At 41.1% G+C, this 27,076-nt stretch overlaps 1 pseudogene; it reads left to right on the top strand.

The window, feature by feature from the left end:
• LOC101604961 overlaps positions 1-26,543 on the top strand; it is a 28,159-nt pseudogene extending 1,616 nt beyond the window's left edge.
• The last annotated feature ends 533 nt before the right edge of the window (positions 26,544-27,076 follow it).

Below are 27,076 nucleotides of genomic sequence, written 5' to 3'. Positions count from 1 at the left end.
ATTGTATAATTTGTTTTGCTAGAATGTTCTCCAAAATTCTTGCAAGGCTGGCTGCTTCTTACCAATTGCTTCTTACTCCCAAGGTTTTCTTTAGGAAAGACCTGTGCTGTCTACTCTATATGCTGTGTCCATTCCAAGTCAATGTCTACTCATTATTTTCTTTACACCACTAATCACAAGAAAACACCTCACATAACCACTGTGGTCTCCTTCCCCAAGCCAGAAGCTTGGGATAAAAGTGGTTGAATTTACTCTCCGGTTGTAACTCCAGGGCCAGCACTGAGCCTGGCCCTCAGCAGGCTGAACTGGTGGATTGACTGAACTGTATATATTTTGATAGTCTCAGTAGTCATTTATGGAGTACTCTTCTAACCTGTGACAATAAGATATATGAAAGGACAAGTAACCATCTAACCTCTTTGCATTGTCTGAAAGAGCACTTACCAAGGACCATTTTAAAAAGAGCACATTCATTTAGAAATGAATGGTGTGATAAGCCCTGTGAACCATCTCTTGGGGATTATGATTGACTGATGATATTCCATGCACCTTTGGAGAAGTGTTCTTAACATTACTATATTCTCCTATGGATTGTTGCAGCAACACATGGTATTACATGCCATTTTGATTTTCACCCCATAAAATACATGAATTAAAAAAAGGATGTTGCTATCATGGATGATAGACATTTTATCAATTCTTGCTGTCAGCATTAAAAATAATGTTTGGACAATTCCTCCCAGAGTACATTTAATTCTCTTGATAAATGAAAGAGTAGATTTGGCCTTTGACAGAATAAATGAAATTCCTTTTAATCTATGCAATTAATGAAATGGGTTCTGTTTCGTGCTTGCTTCCAGATGCTAATGACACAGCCAGTACTTTTCCAGAAACAGATATTACAATCAAGAAAATGACCTGTTTTAATTACAGAGGTGTTCACTTCATTCCCCCTTAAAAATGCTTAAATAAAACTCTGTGAGGTGATGAGGACGTGGCTCCTGAGGAAGTGTGCTTGTCACACACACGTGAGAGCCCGAGTTCAGCTCGCCAGCACTAGCGTAAAAGCTGGGCACGGCAGTGCGGGCTTGTAATTCCAGTGCCACCGAACTCCGGGTTCAGTGAAAGACCCTGTCTCAAAATATGAAGTGGGGAGAGTGATTAAGGAAGGCACCCCAGGTTGATCTCTGGATTCCACCCATATACACACATGCACTCACACCCATGCACATGTGCCCAAAAACCACACAGAGAAGGAAAAGAAGGAGAAGGAAAGAGAAGGATGAAAAGGAGAAGAAAAAGGCTATATGAGATTAAAAGTTCACATCGGCAGAGTATGGATGAGAAGGAATGAGAAAATGAAGATGCTTTTCACACATTTGTCCACATACATGTGTGCATCCTCAGGCATGCACAGTGATCCACATCTGAGATCTGCAGGAGAGAGCATATTTTGTGACCAATATGTATACTTCAATTTCTCTGGGACTCTCCTTGTGTTATCTTTGTTATCTATGTGCTTTCATTATACTGCTTAAAATATTATATCCCTTAGACCCTCTGAAGCAACAGATATCAGCCTGCACCCTATGTGGGCTTTGGCTTGGAGCATTCTCTCTCCTCTTGCCAACTGGTTCCTAATATAAAAGAGGCCAGCTGGATACCGATAACTGGCCGAGTTTCAGGGTGAATCCTCGCACTCCAATGGACTCAGTCTAGAAACTCCTTCACAGACATGGTCAAAGATTTGTCCCCTAGGTGATTCTATATCTGTTAAGTTGGTTATCAATATTAATCATCATAAATTCCTTTCACAAATACCCTCACACAAAGCCTTGCTATGGTTGCTTGTATACCCACCTGTAGGTTATGGAAATAGTCTTCTGATATACAAACTTGCAGCTACCTTCATATACCACATACATGAGTAAACTGAACCATGATACGTGCCATTTAATGCACTGACATCTTTTTTTTTCCCCCTTATAAGCCCTTTTAGGTAGCATGGCATTAAAATAACTATCCCCTTCCCTGTCCCTTCAGACTGAAGCACAGTAGAAGTTACTCTATTAAACCATCAATAAATCATCTACACTTGAGTATGCTATTTGTTTTCTATGCTTGCAAGTTAATTATTCTCATCCTGGTGACCTGCTAAGTGTCTGAGGCCCCTGAGATGAGATAGGGGAGATGGGGAGGGAACATTTCTCAGGGTCTGCCATAGGGCAAGACTTGTTCAATATGATCAACACCTGGCATTACTCAAGTTAATAAGCCTGTGGGATATTTCACAAAACATATCTGTCTCCTTTTGGTACTTTCTTAGTGTGATTTATGCCTAAACTCAGAAGGTAAATGAAGATCAAAAGAGACCAATTTATCTTGATGTGTTTAGCTTTATTATTAAATACCTATTATTGTGGGTAGAACATTGGGACAGAAAATAAGCAAGCAAAAATTAGATACCAGATGGTTATAAAGGCAAGAAAAAAATCATAAATGCAGGGTACAAAGGAAACCTAGTGCAGAATCAGACTCCCCAGTACACTGGCCAAAGAGGACCCAGACTGTGAGTATCCTTTGGGGGGGGGGGAAGCTCTAAAGAATATGAGGGATAAGTATAAATAGACTGAGCTAAGAATGCTATAATCCATGGGCTTCCCAACCTAGGGTGCAATTCCTCTGCCTAGGGCACACTTAAAATTCTATGGGTATGTATTTGTGTATCAGAATGACTGGGTGGAGACAATGGAGACAATGAGAGGAAGAAACATGCAACTAGTGAGTAGAGTCAAGGAAACTCCGTGTCCTGCCATAGGCAACAAGGAGCTGAAGCACTATCCAGCAAGAGTTGCCAGTGCTATCCCTGTGGAGGAACTGGATAAGCCAAAACAGTACAAAGGCCCTGAGGCTGTAGCCCAACACACACCGTGTGCAGCAGGAGTGCTGTGTCTCCAGATCTTCTATCTTTCCCAACCACCCTTCAGTGTAAAGGCTCCCACAGAGCTCGGGCTGTGGGTCTGCCCTTCCCTGAGGGATTCATTGTCGCCAGTGTCTACAGCATGCACAACGCAAGCATGCCGTGACAAGGGTACATGTGGCTGTCCTTCAGGTTTGAAGGTGAATTTGATGGTACAAATTGATTCTCACCAGGTGGAAAAGGCCAGTCGGAGAAGTAAGACATTGCCCACTCTGTACACATGCAAAAATAGCTCGCTTTGAGCTATTCCTCACAGAAATGAACCTAGTTGTTGCTCTACAGCATAAAATACTACCAAGGATTTCACTCACTTTGGTGAGATTTCTAAACAACTACCCTATACGTTCCATAGGTAACTTAGATTCAAATTGACAAATTTTGTGGGGGTACTTATGGAGAAATGATGCATTTTTACATACTTGTAGATGTTTCATAATTTCTTCAAAAATGCATTCATCTAGCATTATTACTACATACTTCAGATACACTCTACAAATTTATTCATTCTCATTTTAACATAAGCTTCCAACATACTAAGCTAAAAACATTACACTACTCTTTGACAAATACAACTCTTTTTTAACAATAAACTTCCAGCTTATAATCCATTTAACAGAAAACCTCTATATGTTTGGTTTACTCACCTTTATTCTCTCCATCCACTAAAATCTTATAAGCTAGTTAATAATTGCTGCTTTACCACCTTTGAAAAGAAACCTAGCCACATCTTATGTTTATTCTAAATTTACTGTACTGAAAGTGATCTTGGAAAAGATGTCAAAAAAATATCATCCAACTAAGATTAAGAGGCCAATTCCTGCAGCTAGCAAGTCATGCTACAACCATGCTTTAGCAAGAGATTTCAATAGACATCCAGACTTGGTGGTGCACCAGCTGTAGTCCAGCCTGGAAATGTAGAAGTTGGAGGACCTCAAAGGTGCATCCAGTCTATAGACCCCTTTCCACCCTGAAAAGGAAAATGTTCTTGTATGAGGAGCTACCTTGCTTGACTGGATCAGTTATTCTTTACCAAGGTGAACCAGCTTATTTTAAAGAGGGACCAAGGCCAGGATCCTGATAGCCTATCTCAGCTCATTTCCTCCCTCAAAGGCAGAGATATTTCCTGTTCTCCAAAAACTCCTTAGAAAACAGCACTTAGACAAGTCTTGCAGAACTGGTTTATCAGAGCTGTGCTCTGCCTGATTTCTTTGTGCAGCTCTGAAGGACATAACTATACATCTTCTGTCTGGCTGAGAAAGGACCAGTGGGTCTTGCTCTTTTGCATATTTAACCTTAGTGAAATTTATTATCAGTTCCTGGGAAGGGATATTTAAAACCTACTGCTTAGTGGCCTAGGCAGCAATTATTTTAGGTGCTTCACTGCAAGACTGTAAGAGACACCTATAAATGTGACAGTGGATTATTTGGGGATGCTAAACCCTTTATTTCCCATCGATTATTGCAAATCCTTTCAAGAGTTCAAACTTCCCTGTGAGAAGAAACAAAGAAAACTAATGTTTCATTTGGTCAAGAACCTTATTATTATTATTGTTATTATTATTTTCTTTTTATTCATTTGACAGAGAAAGAGGAGAGAGAGAGATAGAATGGGCACACCAGGGCCTCCAGCCACTGCAGACGAACTCCAGATGTGTATTCCCCCTTGTGTATCTGGCTAACGTGGGTCCTGGGTAATCGAACCTGGGTCCTTTGGCTTTGCAGGAAAATGCCTTAACTGCTAAGCTATCCATTCAGCCCTCATTATTTTTTAGTCTGTGGCCTTTCACTCATTCCTATAATAATATCCTCAAAAGTTTGCACTGGAATGAGGAAATGAAGGAGTACAGAATCATTCTTTCCCCAGTGACCATTTGCTGTCCCAGTTACATTAATCATGTGAGACTATGGGCGGCCTTCAATGCTGCCAGGCAGAAATGCTGATATCTGACATTGCTATTGCCCTAATCATTGAGGAAACATGGTTTCACTGAGGTCAAAAGTTCTTCAAGAATACCCCATAATTATTCCCACTTTTGAAATCCCCCTACCAATTATCTCATGTACTTCTTATGGTGTTCATTATACTTCTTACTATACTAACATAATTTTATGCCCATACTCTGCATTGGAATATAAATTTCTTAAGTATTTTGTTGTCTTTTTTTTATGACACTTGCTATAGGACAAAACTACTAGAAATGCCCATAAAATAAGGATTAAATAACTAAATGGAAAACCAACAATTATCCACTCGGCACTACAACTATTTTAAAGATTCATGTAGGATACCATCACTAATGACTCAATGCAGAAGACTTGTGCGTCAAATACCTTGATTTGGAAAAATATAAACTTTATTGAGTAATCATCTCTTAAGTGAAATGCCACATAAAAATTTATAAACAGGGATGCTTCTTAATATTCTCACAACAACTTGCAAACATTATTTAGACTGGGTCTGAAGTATGCAGCAATAATGCTAGATTAATGCTTTTTTAGAAGATGTTATGAACATATCTATAAAGGAAATATGTAAAAATGCATCATTTATACATTAGTACCCGCAATAAAATTTATCAGTGTTTGAATCTAAGTTACCTATGAAAAGTGCATGTTAGTTCTTTTAGCATTCCCAGTGAAGTGAGTGAAGTCCTTTGGAGTATCTTGTGTTGGAGAGCATCAAGTAAGTTGTCTGCAGCACTCACATAAATGTCATTTGTGGTGGTACATAGCTATAATTCCAGAACTCTGGAGGTGGGGCTAACAGCTCCCCGGGACAAGCTCTCTAACTAGTTTTGCTGCATTGGTAAGATCTGGGTTCAGTGAGGGAACCTGACTCAATAAACATAGTGGCTAATTATAGAGGGAGATATTCAAGGTCAATTTCTGACCTCCACATACACACACACACACACACGCACACACACACACACACACACACACGCAAAGAATAATGAATAAGAGTTTAATTTCTACTCACAATTTCTTTAATTCTCTTTTGCTCCTGCTGGAATAAATTTATATTTTAGGACTCAGCGCATGGTCTTTTGAGGGGTAAAGGCAAATGCATTGTACCCATATGAAAGGCCATAGATGTGGGGGGCAGAGTGTTATTTAATATCTTACATCCTTGATAGGAACATTATCTGTTCCCCAATCCCAGGTTCTTTGTAGTATGGATTCTAATCTTACTCATGAGACCAGCTGGGACATCAAGGAAAGCTGGTCAAGCTAAGGCTGAAAATGAACCTATGAGTGGAGATGGTCATTAGGCACATAATGACCCCAATCATCCCATACATGGCATGGGACTTGATCAGGCTGATCTGGCCATGCAGCCTGGAACCCAACATAAAGAGTCTTTGGTAGTAGAGATAATTCTTTGCAAGTGCTGCCAAATGTGGACATAAACAGGTGCTTGGGTCTGAGATCTAGTTTATAAAACCGTATATGTATCACAGGAGGTGCATACTAACAAAACCTTAGCATTAGCTAGCATCCATTCTAGGTTACTTGATAATCATAATGGTGTAAAAGTACAAGTGTGCATGCAGACTCAACTCCAAGTATGAAGGGGAGTAGGCGAAGCTGCAGCTCAATGCCATAAAATCCTAGGAAATGACCCCTAAAACCATCTTAAATTACAGGGTGATGGATTCAAGGACTGTCCTAGATGGAGAATGTAGGTATGCAATATAGGTAACCCAAATGCTTTGATACATTGAAAGTCTGCTGTTGGGCTAGAGAGATGGTTTAGCAGTTAAGGCATTTGTATGTGGAACCTAAGGACCCAGGTTTGATTCTCCAAAATTCATGTAAGCCAGCTGCTCATGGTGGCTCGTGTATCTGGCATTTGCTTGCAGTGGCTAGAGGCCCTGTTGTGCCCATTCTCTCTGAAAGAAGGAAAGGAAGTTAGGAAGAAAGGACAATTTTAAGAAATACTCATTCACAAGTCAGGTGTGGTGCTGTATGTCTTTAATCCCAAAACTTGTGAGGCAGAGGCATGAGGATCACCATGAGTTTGAGGCCACCCTGAGGTTACACAGTGAATTCCATGTCAGCCTAGGCTAGAGCGAGACCCTGCCTCAAAGAAATAAATAAAAATATATATATTTTTTTAAAATGCTCATTCACTTACTACATCTGATGAACTATTTAGCCCTCTATATGACTAGTTTCTTGCATTTCTTGTCCTTACTCTGAATTCTAGTGTGTGTGTGTGTATAAGCCTATGAGAGAGAAAGAGAGAGAGAGAGGAAGAGAGGGAAAGTTGTGTTTGTGAGTGTGTGTGTAGGGGAGGGGGGAGTGTAGGTGGAAACCAGAAGAGAAAGTCAGGCATTCTCTGTCTCTAGACGTGCTCTTTGGCGGCAGACTCTCTCACTGAACCCGAGCCTCTCCAGTGCTTCAGTGAGGCTGCTTGTCCAGTGAGCCCCAGGGATTCTCTTGTCTCTGCCCACCTTGCTCTCAGGTCATATGCTCCCACAGCCACATGAAGCCACATCCTGTGTTTTATTTGGGTTCTAGGGATCCAAACAGCTGCTCACACTTGTGACACCAGAGCTCTTAATCACTGAGCCACCTCTGCAGCTCCTGCTTTCTGACTCTCAGCGAATTCTGTTGTACTTAGATTTAGAGTATTTGCCCTGTTTCAAAAAAAAAAAAAAATCACTATATTGGGATTTTTATTGAAAGAATCACCAAGCCAACCTAATCAAAGCAGGCCAATTAAACACAGCACTAAACCTTCTGAAGCACAGAGTGCAGTCTTCTATTTGGAAACCAGGATACAGCAATTTCCTGGTTAATTTGACGTGTAACCAGAGTGCAGGCTTCCTAAAGCACAATCCCATTTCTTTGACTTCCAAGCTGTTACTATTAACTGATTTTCACAGGCATTCATTTGTAAACTAAAGTTTTTGTCCTGGTTGGTTTTGGAAACCCCAAACTTCAGTAAGATTCAAAAAGCCATTGAATGCTTTCTAACTCCATCCTGGTGTTATCCTACCAGACTTATTATTTGGTTAATTCCTGGGAAAAATTCTAACAAGTATCATTCTGAAAGGGTCCAAGTAAAATTGTTCTCAATGTTTTCAGGCTTTTTAAAAAATTTCCTAAAGAAATTAATCTCAAACTATAGGGTTAAAAAATCACGTGTGTGCTGGGGAGATGGTTCAGCAGGTAAGAGCACCTGCTGTAGAGGTGTGAGGACCTGAATTCAAGTCTCAGCACCCCACTCAAAGACAAGCGTGGCTCATGCATGTGGGCCAGGTGCTGAAGGCAGAGGAGTCACTGGAGCTCACTGATCAGCCAGTCTGACTGCAAAAAAGAGCCCGAGGTTCACTGAAAGACTTAAGCTCAAGGAAATAAGGCAGAAGACCAACCGAAGAGGACACTTTATAGTCTCCTCTGGCCTCATGTGCATGTGCATGGAACATATGCCTGTGCACACAGATATGTACACACACACACACACACACACACACACACACTGGACATACCTACTCAAAATAAATTGTCCAGGGAATTGTTTGGAAGATCTCAATTCCAAAGTTTTTCAGAAATATGCTTGGTAGGAAATCCATTTTGAGAGCCGGAGTTATGATAAATATACATCAGTTAATGTGAAAATGTGGGGCACAAAACATACATAGACATGTTTCTCACATTCACCCCATGTGAATAAGTGTCATATTAAGCACTCCCCCAACCCTCCCCATGTCCCTTCTTGCACAGTTATGACACCTCGAAAAGCCTCAGATAATGGGGATCCCAAGGACCTCACACTTCTACATTCTACCTCCTTTGTGAGCTATCTTACAGAGTTGAATAAAAATCATGTCTTGAAACTACTTCACAATAAGTTTGGTATTCCCCACTAAGAAAAAGAGACCAGAACCTGTCTATTTGAATTGGTAAAATAGCTATTTTCTCATTTTACAGGAAAATGAAACTGAGGACATGCTTAGATCAGGGTCAGCAATGAGCTGTTGTCAGACTACTGACTATAGTATCTATGCATGGCTCCCGCTTTTGAAAGTCCTTATTCAGCCTTCCTGTTATGTCATAAGCCTTCTGAAAGTCAAAAACTGTCATATTGTTTTTAAGGGCTAAAGATACAGTGATTCTGGTAAACACAGGAGACACTAACATATTTTAAAACTATATGTGCAATTGATAATGTCTTTTCCTTTTCATAGAAATAAATATGATAGCTTTATGAAAAATGTGTGTGTTACATGTATTTATATATAAATGCCTTGAGTCTAGTTTTCTGAGCTTTGCAGAAGAAATGGACCAGATAATGAAGATTATATTGCAAAATAGGGAAGGATCAAACCACTTAATTACATTTCTCTTTTTCCTTTTTTTGTACAATATAATAGTTCTCATTAAAACATGAGTGTTGACCACCTAACCTCAGTCTTTTCCTTGGAAAAATTGTGCCTTCTTAAGTGTTTCCATCATGCATGTGAAAAGACAGCTAAACGTCTTTCCACTTGCAGCTGCCTGAGGTAATGGAGTATGCCTTTGAACTTGCCAGTAAACTTCACAGTCTGGGTATAAATATCAAACTTGTCAAACTTGCTTTCCAAGAAAGTCTCATAATGAAAGGCTTATCTGTTTGGGGAGTAAGTTAATGCCTCAACTTTCCCTCCAACTTCGATCTTGAGAAGATTTAGATTGTAAAGAAGTTCCTGCCCACTATCCGGGTCATCTCTGGCCACGCCTGGAGGCTGCTTTCACGGAAGTCTAGACCTGCTATTTCCCTCCTCCTACAAAACCTGGAGCTCCGCGTGAACTTTATGCCTTTCCCTACTTCCTCCTTTCCTTTCAATCAGGGAACCAGAAGATCAAAGAGGTCTGTAGGCAAGAGGTATAGTGGAAAGAACTGGAAAGAATTCCCAGAGAGTATAGTGGGATTTCTCCAGGTACCTAAAAGGCACCTACTACTGCAAGAGAATGCTCAGTACATAACCCTTAGCCAGATCACTATGAGGCTCTGGCAGCCTTCCCACAGACGTCAAGGGCAAATTCTACATGTCAGACTATGGAGAACAGCAAGCAGTTTTCCTCTTTCTAAGAACTATGCATGCAAAGAGAGATCGCCCTGGAACAACACACCTGTAATCTAATAACAATAAAAACCAATTTCCAGCGAGGGTGAAAGGATGTTTTTAAGGAAGTTTCAGAAAAGAAATATTAAAAATCTGCAGAGTAGCTTTAGCCTTATGTGCCCCTTTCCTGCAAACCCCTCACAAATGTTCATTTCTACGTCATGCTTCATAACAGAAAGCTCGCTTCTTTCTCAGATGCCCAGTTAAATTCTTAACAATCCTCACTGGGTTACTGACCACTAGGGCCCCATGAGAAGCCCTCCGTGGGAAGATCAAGGGTCTTTGTTTTCTTCATAGGTAGCTGAGGACTGAATTTCTAACAAGAACCTTCTGGCCTTCTTTAGACCCAAAACTGTGATCTCAAGTTTTCACAGCCCCAGAGGGAGCTCGCGGGTCTTACTGTGTGCCGTGCTACAGTCAAAATGGGAAACACAGAGCCAACGGCAGACCCTTGGAACAAATGTTTCTACCTGGAACCTGTTGTTTCTCTTGTTTTCTTTTTCCTCCCTCCCTCTCTCACTTCTTCTCTCCATCCCTTCCTCCCTTCTGTCTTTCCTTCTTCTCTCCCTCCCATTCTCCCTTTATTCTTTCTCTTCTTTTCTGTTTTTCCATCCTTTGTTAACCACTCTCAGATCTGTGACCAGCTGCATTGTAGTTAAATTTCAAAATACTCATTTGGCAGCTTTGTACAGTGGTCCCATAATGTTTATAAAGCCCATGGTGCAAATTTGAAAGTGACAGGCACAGATATGCACTTTAAAGGGGGCATAAAATGAACGAAATGCATTACCAAATGCAATACCCGGTACTAACCACATTCATATGAGTTTTGTATTTGCTCCAATAAACCAGTAGTGCCAGATGTAAAATTAGCCTATAAAACTTTCCTTCATTTTACCATTCACAATGACTATTCTCAAATACCAATGAACAAAGGTGGCATCTTTCTTTAAAAATGAGTTAAAACATTATGGAATGTATACCATGTCTAGTATGCATATGTTTTACTATATTACATAAAACACGTTAAAGTACACCACACAGAATATTTCATTCATATGATGTATGAGTTTGTATGTGCATGAACATGAATATCTATGTGGATGTATATGGTACAATAATTTCAATTACTGAGGAAGTTGAAGGAGACTCCTTTTCTTAGTTTGACTTATGTCATATATTGAAGGAATTTTTAAGGCTCTATGCCCTTGAAATGTGTTCCACTGTTTTTCTGTACCTTGCTGCCCATTGAAGGAGAGGTAATGTTTTACCATAAGTTCTATGGTATACACCCTGCCAGTACACTTTACCCATTCTTGGACAGAACCCTCTGGATTATCCCAGGCATCTATACTTGCAGATCAAGTCAGTTGACCTCAGGTAAGCAAGACCACAGAATCCAAGCCTAGGTAAGTAGATCAATTGGTAGCCAGTGTCTACAGATGGTCATTTTGTCCCAGGTGGTATGTGAACCAAACCAGGTCCATTTAGCAGTGGTGCAGAACCTCATTAGAACCTTTGGGAAGCTGAGCCAGGTAGAACATACCCATCATCCCAGAACTTGGGAGGCACAGGTGGAAAGATCTGGAGTTGCCAGCCTAGGTTTCACTAGAAAGAAGGAATAACAACAACAACAAAAATAAGTGAAAGAGGAAGGGAATTTGGGGGAAAATTAGATGTTTTTCTCTTTAAACCTGAAGCTATAAGTACACTTCCCTGTTGTCAATGAGGACGTCTTCAGAACAGGGCCACCAAACCGTGGAACTGACTCTGAGGGAACCAGTGACAACGTGGAGCAGGAGCAGTGCTCTCTCTGGTCCTCGCCCGCCCTTACCGAGCTGCCACAGGCCCGCCCAGCGGAGGCTGCAGACCCTCAAGGACATAGCCAATCGGTGGCGTTTTAACCCCATCCAGGCCTCCCCATGCTGCTGCAGTCCGCTGAGATCATGGCCGTCATCTTTTTCCACACCATGCCCTTGAAAGGCCCAAGAATTCAGAAGCCCAGAAATACTATCACGCTCCAAAGGGAGCTTAAGCGGGCCCCTGCATACCTCAAACTCCAGGCTTTACTCTCTGTTGGAAGCAAGTAAAGACTCCCTCTTCTCATTATATCAGAGCCCGCTCCTAATATAAAACTAGGTAACAGGGCATGAGATAGCCCTCAAGGATGGGAAATGAGTAATGAAGTGAACCACTTATTTGGTTTCTGTAAATAGCCTGCACCATAAGCCTTAATAGCCCACACTGTAAGCCTTAGTAGCTCGCAGCATAAGCTGTAGCAGCCTGCCTCAGACCACCAAGGTCATAGGAGACTGATACCACACTCTGCTACCCCCACCCAAGGACCTGCGCAAATGCTGACCACCAAGGTCATAAGAGAATGATTTGTCCATGAGGGGCTTGAACAAATTAAACTAATTGGCTTAGAAACTATGGAGTGGCACAAACTGACTGGCTCGCACCCCGCAGGCTCCTGATATTAAAAAAAAATGATTGGTCTAATGCACAGGCTTTGTTAGAAACCCTATAAAAACTGTCCCGTTCCTGCATTTGGGGCTCTGCAGTCCTCTACCCCTGTGCGGTGTACGACTGTGGGCCCCAGCGCGCTTGGAATAAAATCCTCTTGCAGTTTGCATCAAGACCGCTTCTCGTGAGTGATTTGGGGTGTTGCCATATCCGGGCAGAGTGTGGGGTCCCCATCTTGGGGTTCCTTCACCCTCAAGGCCCTGGACCCCCGGAACCCTCACACGATGGCTTTGTGCTCTCCAAGGGCCACGCAGCTCCCATCCTGTATGCAGTCTGGGCTGAGGCCGGCTTCCTTCCTGAGGCGGAGCTCCTGAATCTGAGGAAGATAGCTCAGACTTGGACGGGCACCCTGTCCCTAAACAAGCCTTCACTGATGTGGCCACTGGCTCCCAGAGCCAAGGCCTTGGAGCTGCTTGTGGGATGGCCAACACAGACAAATACTTGGACAAGGCCAGCTACCTGGTCTATTGCGTGCTGGGTGATGGGGAGCTGTCAGAAGGCTCTGTGTGGGAGTCCATGGCCTTTGCTGCAATTTAAAAGCTGGACAACCTCATTGCCATTCTTGATGTCAACCTCCTGGGCCGGAGTGACCTGGCCCCACTGCAGCACCAAGTGGACATCTACCAGATGCTGTGAGGCTTTTGGCTGGCACACCATCATTGTGGATGGACACGGTGTGGAGGACCTGTGTAAGGCCTTTGACCAAGCCATACACCGGCCAACAGCTATCATTGCCAAGACCATCAAAGGCCGTGGGATCATAGGTGTGAAAGACAAGGAGTCATGGCATGGGAAGCCCCATCCCCAAAACAAGGCTGATCAGATCATCCAAGAAATCTACAGCCAGGTTCAGAGCAAAAAGAGGGTACTTGCCTCTCCACCACAGGAGGATATCCCCTCAGTGGACATTGCCAATATCTGTATGCCCACCCCACCCAGCTGCAAAGTTGGGACAAGATTGCCGCTCGCAAGGCCTATGGGCTAGCCCTAGCCAAACTAGGCCATGCCGGCAACCGCATCATCGTCTTGGATGGGTGCACCAAGAACTCCACCTTCTCGGAGCTCTTCAAATAGGAGCGCCCAGACCGCTGTACTGAGTGCTACACTCCCGAACAGAACACGGTGAGCCTCGCCATAGGCTGTGCCACATGCAACAGGACAGTGCCCTTCTGCTGCGCCTTCGCTGCCTTTTTCACACAGGCCTTCGACCAGATACTTGTGGCGACCATCTCTAAGAGCACCATTAACCTGCGTGGCTCTCACTGTGGTGTGTCATTTGGAGAAGATGGACCCTCTCAGATGGCCCTGGAAGATCTGGCCATGTTTCGGTCAATCCCCATGTCAACTCCCTTTTACCCAAGTGACAGAGTTGCTATAGAGAAGGCAGTGGAATTCCAGCCAATACAAAGGGCATCTGCTTTCTCCAGACCAGCCTCCCAGAAAACATCATCATCTACAATAATAATGAGAATTTCAAAGTCGGACAAGGCAAGGTGGTTCTGAAGAGCAAGGATGGCCAGGTGACAGTGATTGGAGCTGGTGTAACCTTGCATGAGGCCTTGGCTGCTGCTGAGATGCTGAAGAAAGACAAGATGAGTTTCCGTGTGCTGGACCCTTTCACCATCAAGCCCCTGGACAGAATGCTCATCCTCGAGAGTGCCCGTGCCACCACGGACAGGGTCCTTACTGTGGAGTACCATTACTAGGAAGGTGGCATAGGTGAGGCAGCGTCCACTGTAGCAGGGGGTGAGCCTGGAGTGACTGTCACCCACCTGGCTGTTGGCCAAGTACCAAGATGTGGGAAGCCAGCTGAGCTGCTGAAGGTGTTTGGTATCAACAAGGATGCCATTGTGCAAGCCGTCAGGGGCCTCATCACCAAGGGCTGGGAAGGGCAAGCGGTGCTGAGCGGCATATCTACACATGCCCAAGAGCTTCTGACAAAGGTGCTCAGAGATGTACTGAGAGGTAAATATATGTTTTGAGAAAAATTTAAAAAAAGAAAAGTGGAGCAAAGGTAAACCATCGGGACATTATTTCAACAGCTGCATCCCTGAACTTGTCTCTCCTTGGACTTCGTAGGTGAGTTCATGAGTTCCTTTCTTGGCCTTAGCCAGTATGTGTGGTTAAACTTTCACTTTTTTCACTTGAAGCACAAAGATTAAAATATCTTTGGTAGATGCCAGTTAATTTTCTCACAATAATCTCTAAGACAGATATGATCTTCAATTGTCAGATTAATATTCTCATTGGCATAAAGTAAGTTAGCTCTCTTGCCTAAGACTACACAATTGGCAAGTTTTACAACCTAGATATTTAATATATGTAAACCTAAGCTTTAAATGTGTCTTTAAATATAAATGTATTTGGAAGGAGAAATAACTTATTCCAGCTATAAATAATTTAAATATCAATTAAATGAAAGAGTGATGTATGCTTTCAGTTCAAAAATGAACTTCAAAGGAGGAAGCATGAGAGAGAAGCCAGATGTAGGTTTGTACAGATAAGAACTGACTTAATTCACCAAATTCCACAACATGGATAATATTCTTGTCACCATTGTGAATTGATATAACCAAGGCACTCAGAGACATAATAACATGTCCCAAGTCACACTGCCTAATGTAGGTAGCCCTCCACATTTGGCTCTCACCTTGGTGTACATTGACAGGGACATGACCAAGAATGCACGTTCACCCTGTGCTGACAAATATTCTCATGCATTGCTTTTCCAACTCACTCCTCTAGAATCCCACAGTCCCCAGAAAACAATTTGAAGAGATACATGATGAAATGAGTTCCCTGGTGAGACTTGAAGGAGAACTTGCTTCTTCATAGAAATAAGCTTCGAAGCAGCACACTGCATTATCTCCCACTTAGAGGTCTGGATGAGTGGATACATCTAGATGATCCAGGCTTCCATTGCTCTTACTACTGACATGTTCTTTTATTAACAGTCTGAAATCCTAAGATCTTTTTTTAAGGAATATATTATTAGGAGTTGTTTGTTAATTGCAAACACAGCGCTACAGAATCTGCAGTGCCCAATAGGTTGTTCACTAGTTATTTAACACGAATCTTGCAGACTGAAAAGAGAATAGACAAAACTGGAGTTTTGGAAGGGGGACTCATAGAAGGCACACCTGAATAGTGATCTTCAAACCCTCGGAGGGCTCACTGATAAGGGAAGGGTGAAAGGTCACCTCAAATACCCCTTTAAGCCTTATGGGTTTTAGTGAGTCTGGTCTCAGCCTATTTTCAATAGCCCATAGCTTTTAGACAGTTATAAAAAGAGCTTTGTCTAAAGCAAATCTTTAGATGGTCCTGTATGACCCTACCCTAATTTCCCAGTGACATTGGACTGGCTTCTCGTTTGTAGAGAAGGTCACACAGAGAAAATCTTAAAAGAAGATGAAAGAGAGGCTGAAGAAATGAAGGGAATGTAATTCTTTCAAAGCCTTGCCATGTGCTGAGAATAATATGACATTATAGATGCCTGCTACTGTCAGTGCTTTTATGTATAAATAGTGACTTTGAAGGAGCTTCTATATGGTCATTTCAACCTCAGCTCTCTGACCAGGGATTCTTTGGACATAACAAATACAGCAAACTAGTCCAATCCACTGTATTAAGAAATATTTATAAATATATTATAATGGCCCTTCTTATAGGTGTGCATAGGTAGAATAAGAAGAAATACTGACAGAGACTTAAAAAAATCCTCTTAATTATCCTGTAAAAAGGTAGAGTGAATCTCCCTAAAGGGGAATCATTGCTTCAGAAATATACATGGAATTTTCTGCAAGTCTCTTCTAAAATTTTGGAACAACCACTTAGAATCTCATACTGTGCATTTTCCTAAGATTTTTTTTTTAAATATGAAAGAATATATTTCAAAGTTCACAATTTATTTCTATACATCATTAATGTTAAAAAAAGAAAATTCATGAAGATCTAGTAACTATTTAAGTCCAAATAAAGGGGTTGTTTCATTAAACAGTTGCTTACATGGGCATTAATACATCTAAGCACAATTTTGTGAAGAAAATAGCATGCTATGCAAACTAGGTTTCAAATATTACATGATAGGTCAAATTCTTCTGTTTTGTTTTATTTTCCTCCCAAGTGGAAGTAATCAATACCTGTAAAAGTTTTAAAAATTCGTGTTCCAAGTCTCAGTGTTTGGTAGATACAAATTAATAGAAACACTACCCCTCATAAACCATGTTCCAAGAAGAGACTCAGAAAAACTAAGGTGAAATGCTCCAAATTCCCTGAACTTTCTCTGAATGAATTTTACGTTACCTACAGTTTGGTTCCCCTTCTTTGAGTAATGGAGTAATGGAATAATGGAGAGCTGCCTGTAATTGGGTTCAATTCAGTGCATTTCAGGTGTGAGGTCATTAGCCAGCTGTACCTTGTTGGCATTTGAAGGCTCTCTCCTTTCATGATGGTGTTCTTAGACTCCACAGAATCCTGGGCTGTTTCAATTTGACATTAAGAATTTGCCAAATACCCTTAGAAAGTAAAGCTTAATAAAATTGTGCCCTGCATGAGATAAATCAAGCATGGGTAATTATGTTCATTTAAATAATTTGCCTTTACAATAGCCTTCCATAAAAATAAATCAAAAATACTAAGATTTGATTACTGATAGGCATCTCTAATATACGGCATAAAATGTAACATAATTTACTTAAAAATCAATACTCTAATGTGAATCAACTCTGGAATATCAAAGCAAATAAGAAATAAGCAATAAATGTCTTTAGAACATTTCTTGCCATCTATATTTTGGTTAGAATATTTTCTATGCTTACTCTTTTAGTATTTCCTCACTAGTACCAGAACCATCAGTTTAATGATAGTGTTCTGGGGTGGGGGAGAGACATTATATTCACTATTTACTTATTTAAAATATTTTATTTACTTATTTTTTATAAATTTGAGAGAGAAAGAAAGAGAGAATGGGCCCAACAAGGTCTCTAGTCACTGCAAATGAACTCCAGAATCGTGTGACCCCTTGTGCATCTGGCTTTATGTAATTACTGGGGAATTAAACCCAGGTTCTTAGGTTTTTCAGGCATGTGTCTTAATGGCTCTGCTATCTTTCCAGCCTCTCAATATCTACATTTTTAAAAATATTTTTTGAGGCAAGCTCAACAGACTGGCCATTTTCTATAAGAGATGGTGAGACCACATGAAAGACACACACATGGGGTGGGGGGAGAAAGAGAGAGTGAACTGGAACTCCAGGGCCTCCAGCTGCTGTCATTGAACTCCAGAAGCCTCCACCACTTTGTGTGTGTCACCATGTGTGTCTGGCTTACATGGGATCTGAGGAGCAAACATGGATCCTTAGGCTTTGTAGGCAAATGCCTTAACTGCCAAGCCATCTCTCCAGCCCTCAATATCTATTTTATCACATATTAATCATATAATAAATAAATGCATATTCTTATGATTATATAATCTTTTTTCTTTTGCTTTACAAAGTTTGAGTCTAGGTCCAGTGTGATGATACACACCTTTAACCCCAGAACTCACTTGGGAAGCTGAGGTAGGAGGATCCCTGTGAGTCTGAAGCCAGCCTAGGATACAGAGTGAGTTCCAGGTCAGGCTGGACTAGAATAAGACCCTACCTCAATAGAACAACAAACACCTTTGAGTCTAATCATATTTCATATTCATTATATACATATCTTTTGAAATATTTCAGCCCATATATATAATATATGGATATTTGTTCATGTAAAACTAATAAATTTCCCCTTTCCCATGCTCTCCATCATTATGTAGCATTCTTAAGACTAAGGATAATTTCAGAATATATGAAAAACATTATGCAATTACATTTGATAAACACTGATATTCTTAGTTTTTGTTCTAAATTGAGTGCCCATTTTTAGAAGTTACACAAGCCCTCTTTAAAGTCAGTCAGAAGACACTGACAGATATTAAATCCTTTTAAGCTTTTAAAATTCAAGAACAGATTCTACTAACTTCTTCCAGCTTTCAACCTTCTATCATATTTTCTAAGAATTTTGGCAATTCCTAGTTTTTAATTACAGGTAACTTGCTATATATACAATATACTTTTCTTTTTATTGACATTATATCATTATTTTCTAAAAAAGATTAAATTTTAAATCTTAATAAAAATTCAACTGCAAGTGCAGCTACCATTGCCAGAAAAACTAATTAAGGTGACAGGAGAAGGAAAGTCACCTCCATATGCAGCTGATCTCACATATGTGCTACCAAAGATCACTGATCACGATGACTTCCTGCCTGGTCCTGGGGTAACATGCAACCCAATACCACCAACACTAAAAATTGAAATAGAAAAAAAAAAAAAAAATATATATATATATATATATATATATATATATATATATATATATATATATATATATATATATAAAGCTGTAGCCATATACTTGAGTATTTCTGATTTTGGAAAACTTCTTTGTACCTCGTATTTATTATTCAAAATTTTATGAATTTTTCAAGGCCTTTATATTCTCTGGATGAGCAATTTCTCTCCTGTAACCTCCTCTGGTACATTTTATTTCATTGTGATTTATGCATCTGTCTTAGTTAGTCTTCTAGACTGTAATTACCAATGCTGACATGGAGGGCTGTGCTTCTCCATGCACATGTAGCCTGGCTTTCTATGCCAGCATGTTCTTGCACTCTTTCGACAGTTTCATCCAGTGCAAATAGTAGGTTCTAGCACTGGCTATGTTGTACTGAATTAGCCATATTAAAGTGTTACCAAATATGGGGAAGAAAGAGATAATTAAGTCATTATTCAGACCATGGATTCTGCTTAAAGAAAAGACAAAGACATCCTGAAAGCTGCTGAAGTGGCCGGCTATCCCATGTTGAAGTAGTTGGGCAGAAAGAAACCCCTCCGCTGTCTGGTTTTGTATAGCTCTTCAGTCCTCCGCCACGTTGAGTTTTTCTCCACCTATCAGATGGGTGCTTATCCAGCATCTTTCCACAGCCCCAAATGTGGGGCAGTTATCCAAGTGACAGACTCCTACATCTGTCCCACTCCACTTGGCCTAAGACATTCTACACTTGGTAACAAAAATGTGAGAAATTGGGCTGGAGAGATGGCTTAGCGGTTAAGCGCTTGCCTGTGAAGCCTAAGGACCCCGGTTCGAGGCTCGGTTCCCCAGGTCCCACGTTAGCCAGATGCACAAGGGGGCGCACGCGTCTGGAGTTTGTTTGCAGAGGCTGGAAGCCCTGGCGCGCCCATTCTCTCTCTCTCCCTCTATCTGTCTTTCTCTCTGTGTCTGTCGCTCTCAAATAAATAAATAAATAATTTAAAAAAATGTGAGAAATTCATAAGCTGACATGCATGACTTCCTAGCTCTGCATCTCTATGGCAAGCACAGCTCTGTAGGCACTGTCTGGAAGTTCTGTGAACGTGGAAATGGGACCAATAGTTAACTGTGGAAGCTAGCTGTTTCGTTTAAGATGGGGGAAGGCAACTGAATCTCTTTTTGCCATGTGTGTTGGGTTTGATCATCTTGCTCTTCTTTACCATATTTCCTTGTGCATGTGGCTGTGTGGTGTATACTTGGCTGTATGCATGTTTGTAGGGGGTGGGTGGATATGGGTAGGAAGGCCAGAGGTCTAAGTAAGGTGTATTCCTCAATTACTCTCCACCTTAGATTTGAGACAGGGTTTCCCATTGAACTTGGAGCTCACAGACAAAGCTAGATTTCTCCTGGGCTCTCATGTTTCCATTTCCTCTCACAAGGGTTATAAGCACAGGCTGCCCTGCCTGCTTTTTTTTTTTTTTTTTTTTTTTTGGGTGAGTGCCAGTGATCTCAGCTAAAGTCTTCATGCCTGAATGGCAAACCCTTTATCTGCTGCGCCATCTTCCCAGCACTCTTTTGATTCTATTGTTCTTTCTATTTATTTGACACAGACTAACTTGTGCTATGCCTACAAAGGAGAGAGTCCCATTCAGAATCTAGATCCAAGGGAGAGTCAGGACACCATGCGCTGTGGCTGTAGGATACCCAGGTTCTCATCAGGGCTGGAATGCCTATCAGCTGTGCAAACAATAATCCTTCCTTCTTGGCTGTGGTAAAGACTGAACAAATATGCATAGACTACTAACAAGGCCTGTTAGGAGTCATCTTTTCTAGCCAGTGTGGTGGCACACACCTTTCATCCCAGCACTCGGAAGGCAGAGGTAGGAGGATGGCTGTGAGTTTGAAGCCACCTTGAGACTACATAGTGAATTTCAGGTCAGTCTAGACTAGAACGAGACCCTACCTCAAAACAACAACAACAAAGTTAAATAAGAAGAATAACTCTTTTTAGCCAGGCATGGTGGCGCACGCCTTTAATCCCAGCACTCGGGAGGCAGAGGTAGGAGGATTGCCATGAGTTCAAGGCCACCCTGAGATGACAGTTAATTCCAGGTCAGCCTGGACCAGAGTGAGACCCTACCTCGAAAAACCAAAAAAAAAAAAAAAGAATAACTCTTTTTATTTAACTTTGAAACTGTACCCACACACTATGGATGTGCTCTGTGGATTCAAATTCTAGTCGTTACTAGTACAGGACAAGCACTATCCACTGAGCCATATCCCCAGCCCTGTGTTTTCTGTTTCTAATGAAAAGAAAGAAAAGAAACAGAGTAACTCTATCCTAATTGACCTATTACTGAAAATACTCCTATAAATACAGACAACCCATTGGATTAGGGAGGGAAATAGACTTGAACTGAGTAAGATCACTGACTAGGATTGTCAGACTGATTAATGAAACAACCATTTTTCACATTCTCTATACATGAAGAAAGAGCATTTTTCTCCTTCAATGGAAATAGGAACTCTAGGTAGAAGTTAAAGTGAGTCATAGACCTCTAGTTCTGAACTAGCGTTGTTATCTGAATGTGTGAACTGTGGAAGCACTGTGGCTACTGCGCATCTGATTTTGACCGAGTACAGCACGGTGTTCCTAGGGGATGTAGTGTGCAGCTTATATGCAGGACAAAATGCTTCTTTAGGGGAACTGTGTACATTCACTGAGACCAAACAAACCCAGCTGGAAGAGACACGGGGCATAGGATCAGACCAAGAAAAGAGGAAGAGACTGACAATCCCAAAAGGGCCATGATCGACAAAGCTGGAGGAAGTACCTGGAAGGAAAGCTGGTGAGAGGCTCCACTAGCTGGGTAGGAAGAAACCAGGAGACACAGGGACCTGTACAGACATACTCAGAAGCTGGGATTAAGTTTGACTCTGTGGGAGATTTAAACAAGAGGCATAAAGTTATTGACTTTAAAAGCGCTTACTTGTCTCCTTTTCTTTTCTCTTCTCCATACACACACATGCAAACACACATAACACACACCATAAACAACATACATACAGATATATATTTGCTAGGTGATTGTATAGTGGGGATATAATAGGGGAGAAAGCAAGATCATTCATAATCAGTTAAGACATATTTCTGAGGGTTTCTTCATGTTAATGTGCATGCAGTGAGTACTTGTATGCTTGCATTGTGTGAGTGCACATGGCTAGATATGCAGACGCATATGGAGGCCAGAGGCTGATGTCAGATATATTCCTGTATCACTTTCCATTTTATTCTTAGTGAGACAGGATCTCTCACTGAACCCACAGCTCATCTGTTCCAGCTAGTCTATCTAACCAGACTGCCCCTAGATTCCCTGTCTCTCCCTCCTGAGTTCCAGGATTAGAGGTGGTCTGCGGTACCCACACACTATGGATGTGCTCTGTGGATTCAAATTCTAGTCGTTACTAGTACAGGACAAGCACTATCCACTGAGCCATATCCCCAGCCCTGTGTTTTCTGTTTCTAATGAAAAGAACACAATGATACTGTGCTTTTATTTAAATTCTCCTTCATGCTCACACACTATTTTGCACAGAAAGGTGAGCATCCTTTAATTATTTGAACCTGTCAAAGGAAACTGAGAGAAAAGTCCTCAGTTAAAGAATATCTTGGTGGGGAAACAGAAAGTATCCCACTGGAATTCCCCAAGGAAGGCGCTTCCCACCTTGTCTTCTTTTGCCATCTCTTCCCAGCACACACATGTACATATTTTAGATACAGCATCTGCAAAGCATTTGGTCACCAGGAGATGCAAACACATTGAGTCAAGTGACTGCCAAGCAACCTGATTTGCACTCTCATACTCTATCAGAAGACCTTGTGATCATTCTGCAACGATGAAGAGAACAGAAGGATATTAGGTCTGAAAAATGAGGCAGTCTCTAAACCCCTAAGCCAGTTCTTACACTAGTTTGAAATATGACGGTAAAGATATGCAAATGGACTCCTTTCAACTGGCTGAAATGGCTTTTGGCAAACACAGGAGGTGAGAGTAGACAGTTTATATTTCAGGCTCTTGTAAAAAATGATGGAAAAGTCACCTTCAAAGGGGAGTAGAACATTCAAATGTGGTCAATAGGCAGACAATCATATCATTAACTCTGAATGTCTTAAAATGTATGCAATCCCAAGGACTGTAAGGGGGAGGGGCACGGGGCCTTTTGTCCTCTGTAATAATCTCTCCACTTTCTTCTATTTCATGTCACCACTGAGAACATTAGGGGACCCTCACTGACTCCGGACAAAGATCCTCACACTTAAAATGTGGAAGATGACACTGAGTTTACTAGAGATACTCTTCACTTAAAAGAATATTTTAAAGATTCTCTCTGACATGTATTTATCCATGTATTTGTTCAGTTGAGGCCGTTTTCAAACAAGTTTTCATCATTTTCTAATATTCTCTGAAAGTTTGATGTTACTCAACCTTAGGCCTCTAATTGTCATCAGCATGAGCTGTCTAATGTGCTGTAGGAGTGTAATCTGCCTTACATTACCTTCTCAAGGGTTTCACGGGTATCACAATAAAGAAGGCTATGCTTTTAGTTATGCTAGAACTGAAGTAGATTATATAGTGTCCTTTTTCTCAGTCTTTTGCCAGACACAGTGTCCCATAGACTATCAGGGTAACCAGTATTTCAACAGATAAACATAATTGTATTTTCTGTACCACATAAGAAAGAGCTAGAATACTGTCTAGATATTGATTCTATCCTCACCCTCTTTTCTCAGGAAGTGTCTTAAATTCCAAGGAAACTCTGGAATCATGAGACCCTATCTCATCCATTTCAACTCCTTTTCTAACAAGGAATCTAAGATCTAAAGAAGTAAGTAGATTTACACAACATTGCACACAGTGACCAGCAACATTATGACATTGACTTCAATATCTTCATAGTCAATATTGGATCTTTCAAGTACAAAGTGCTGGCAATAGAGCCATTATGTTATATTTATTTTCAGACCTTTCCTTCATTCAAATTAAGTTGGAAGTTTGACATAGGATAAATATTTATTAATTAGTTGGATTTATTTAGCAAGCCGGTACAGAGTTGCCTGAACCATTAATGTGGAGAGTTAGGACGTAAGTAAACAACAAAAGTCGAGAGTGATGGAATGGAGAGATGAAGCCTAAACTGGGGCTGATTGTAAATATGCTCTGCCCTTATGATATTTTGCATTCCAGGTAAAACAGGCTTTAAGATACAGTATTTCTCGGGCTGGAGGGATGGCTTAGCAGTTAAGGCATTTGCCTACAAAGCCAAAGGATCCCAAGTCAACTCCTTAGAACCCACGTTAGCCAGATGCACAAGGGGGTGCATGCGTCTGGAGTTCATTTGCAGTGGCTAGAGGCCCTGGAGTGCGCATTCTCTCTCTCCCTCTTTCTCTGTCAAATAAATAAATAATAATAATAAAATATTTTTTAAAAGATACAACATTTCACATTCTGAGCTATTTCTTTGCAATATGTCTTAATTATACTATCTGAAGTAATTAGAATGCCAATACTGTTAGACTTACCCTTATCCAAAAACAAATACAAAACATTTCATACTTCAATATACATGCCTTTTGGATTACCTATTATTTTTGGATGACTCTCATGTTGTTTCTTCTTATTAACAAAAATGATCAAGGACTAGTGGTAGCATTAGCTGAAGGGAGAACCTTACATCTCCCAATAAATTCTTTCCATCTTTTGTAACAAAGACCATACTTGAATGTTCACTCATTGAAAAGTAGGAATTATAGACAACCACAATCACATTTCATTATATAAGGAATGTGGGAACTCAGGTTTTGTTCATTCAAGTTCAAATGCTTTTAAAAAGAAGTCAAATATTAATGTGCCAAAAAGAAATTCAGTTACAAAATTAGCAGTGATGTGATGATGAAAATTATTTTGGCCTCAAACAATTGTTTTTACCTAACCTCCTCAGGTGTCATAATTGCAAAATATTTGCAATCACTGTGGCTCCATTTGGAAGTCAATTTAAATTATTATTATTGGGGCCATGTGTTTCAGGTTTTCAAGGGAACTCTGATTTCCAGGGTTGTCCTGATTGCCAATATCCTGTCATATTATTAGACCATGTGTTCCATAAATTTTCAAAAATTTTGGTTAAGAAAAAACACTAGGATCCCGGTTAATTTCTTCCTATTTTCCCATCTTGGAACTCCACTCAAGCCAGTTTATCCCAAGATCTGAAACATCCCCAGAGACAGGGAGGGGTACAACCAAAACATTCCAACCCATTGTAGGGGAAATACTAGGTATCACTTTCAAAATACAAGGACTTCAGGTTCAAAATTCCACTGGGTAAGACAAGTAGGCACAGCCACACTTTCAGTCCAATGTTTGCCCTTGTCCCAAGCTAAGTTGTTAGGTCTTGGTCTTTCATTGACCCATCCCTGAGATGGTGCGAGAAACTGTTGGGGGTCCCTCAAGGGGAGGTTTAATAGTGCTTTCCCTCCTCTGTTCTTTTGCTTAAATTGCATAAAAAGGCTATAGATTCCAAACCCTATGGTTTGATGAATGTGGTACAGATGGAAAGCATAAGAGAGGTCAGAGTCCGTTGCCTTGGGGCTAAGGTTGTCCTATTTCTTTGCAAGTGTAAAAGATATTTAGAAAATGTAAAAGCACGGTTTATGCAGAACCCGTGTTAGACTCACAGAGCTCCCTTAGGAAATAACAGTACTTATTAGTGATAAGAGACTCATGAAGCTCTTCAGAAGACTAAATCCAGTTCAGTCACCCACATGTCATAGGTAATAAAAAGAGATAAAGATATTCCAGCATCATTTTCATGCATGCATGTTTGTGTGGGGGTAGTGTGTGTGTGTGTGTGTGTGTGTGTGTGTGTGTGTATGCATGCATGCATGTGCAAGTACACACATGTGGCTGCCAGAAGTCAAGCCCAGGATGCATGCATCAGGTACACAGTCTACCTTTTATTTTGACAGGGTCTCTCATTGGCCTGCAGCTCTCCAGGAAGGGTACACTGACTGAGAGTATACCTCAGGGATCCTCCTGTGTCTACCACCATGATGTGGGATTATAGGCAAGTGGAATTTTTCTACAGGCTCTGTAAATTAAACCGATGCCTCAATGTTTATAAGTCAAGCACTTTATACAATAAGCTACCTCCCAAACCTTCTGCATCTGATTTTCTGAATACATGAGTGGGTGTGTGCATGTGTGTGAGCATGAGAATATGAGCATCTTGAATGCATCTTGAAACTGATAAATATAGTATAAGTGAATGAGTTAAACATTCCATTGTTATTTGTATGCATTTATTTTTATATCCCTCCAGACAACAGAATGGGGGTGCCCATTGATATTAGTGTTCACAGTGTTTGACTTTAGTCAATTTCAATGTGCCTCAGCTTTTCCTAAGACCTGCAGTGGTGATGTTGTTGTCATGGAATCCTGGCAGATGAATGGTTACTTCCTCGGGGAGTCAGACATCCTCGAAGGTGCTCCAAGTGCTGTGCTACCCTCATTTACCCTTGCAATTAAAGCTTGAGTGCCCCACAGACAGGATTTATCTTGGGCCTTGGCTATGCAGCTGGTTATACAGCTGGGACACTGGATTCTAGAACACTCCATTCCTGTGGCCTTTTCTATAATTTCCAGTAATTGCTCCAGCTGTCCTGATACGCAGTCATCAGTATTCATGGTAAAGATGCCAAAATTGGCCACGGATGCCCCTTTGTCTTTTCATTTCACACACGTGGACCTGGCCTTCCCTACATGGCATGATTCATTCAGCAGCTAGCACCTGGCTTCTCTTTCTCCCCCTGCAGAACCACAGCAGCAGTGACTATGAGAGCCAGCTAAACAAGCCCCTCTAGCCTTCACAGGGCGACGGATAGTTCAGGGAGGATGGTTGGGTGAATCTACGCGTGGGGAATGAAGATGGCGGAATGCCAGTGGTCCAGCACATGCACTGAGTTTCATCCTGGCAGAATCAGTTGGTCCTTGACCTTTCCAGTAAAAGGAAAGTCGGCATTTAGATTTCAACTCTGAGAGCATGTTTCAGTCAGATGCTCAAGGAGT

This window comes from Jaculus jaculus, chromosome 4, assembly GCF_020740685.1.
Source record: "Jaculus jaculus isolate mJacJac1 chromosome 4, mJacJac1.mat.Y.cur, whole genome shotgun sequence".
NCBI lineage: Eukaryota > Metazoa > Chordata > Mammalia > Rodentia > Dipodidae > Jaculus > Jaculus jaculus.
Note: the sequence above shows the minus strand (reverse complement) of the source record. Positions and strands in the feature narration are given on the sequence as shown.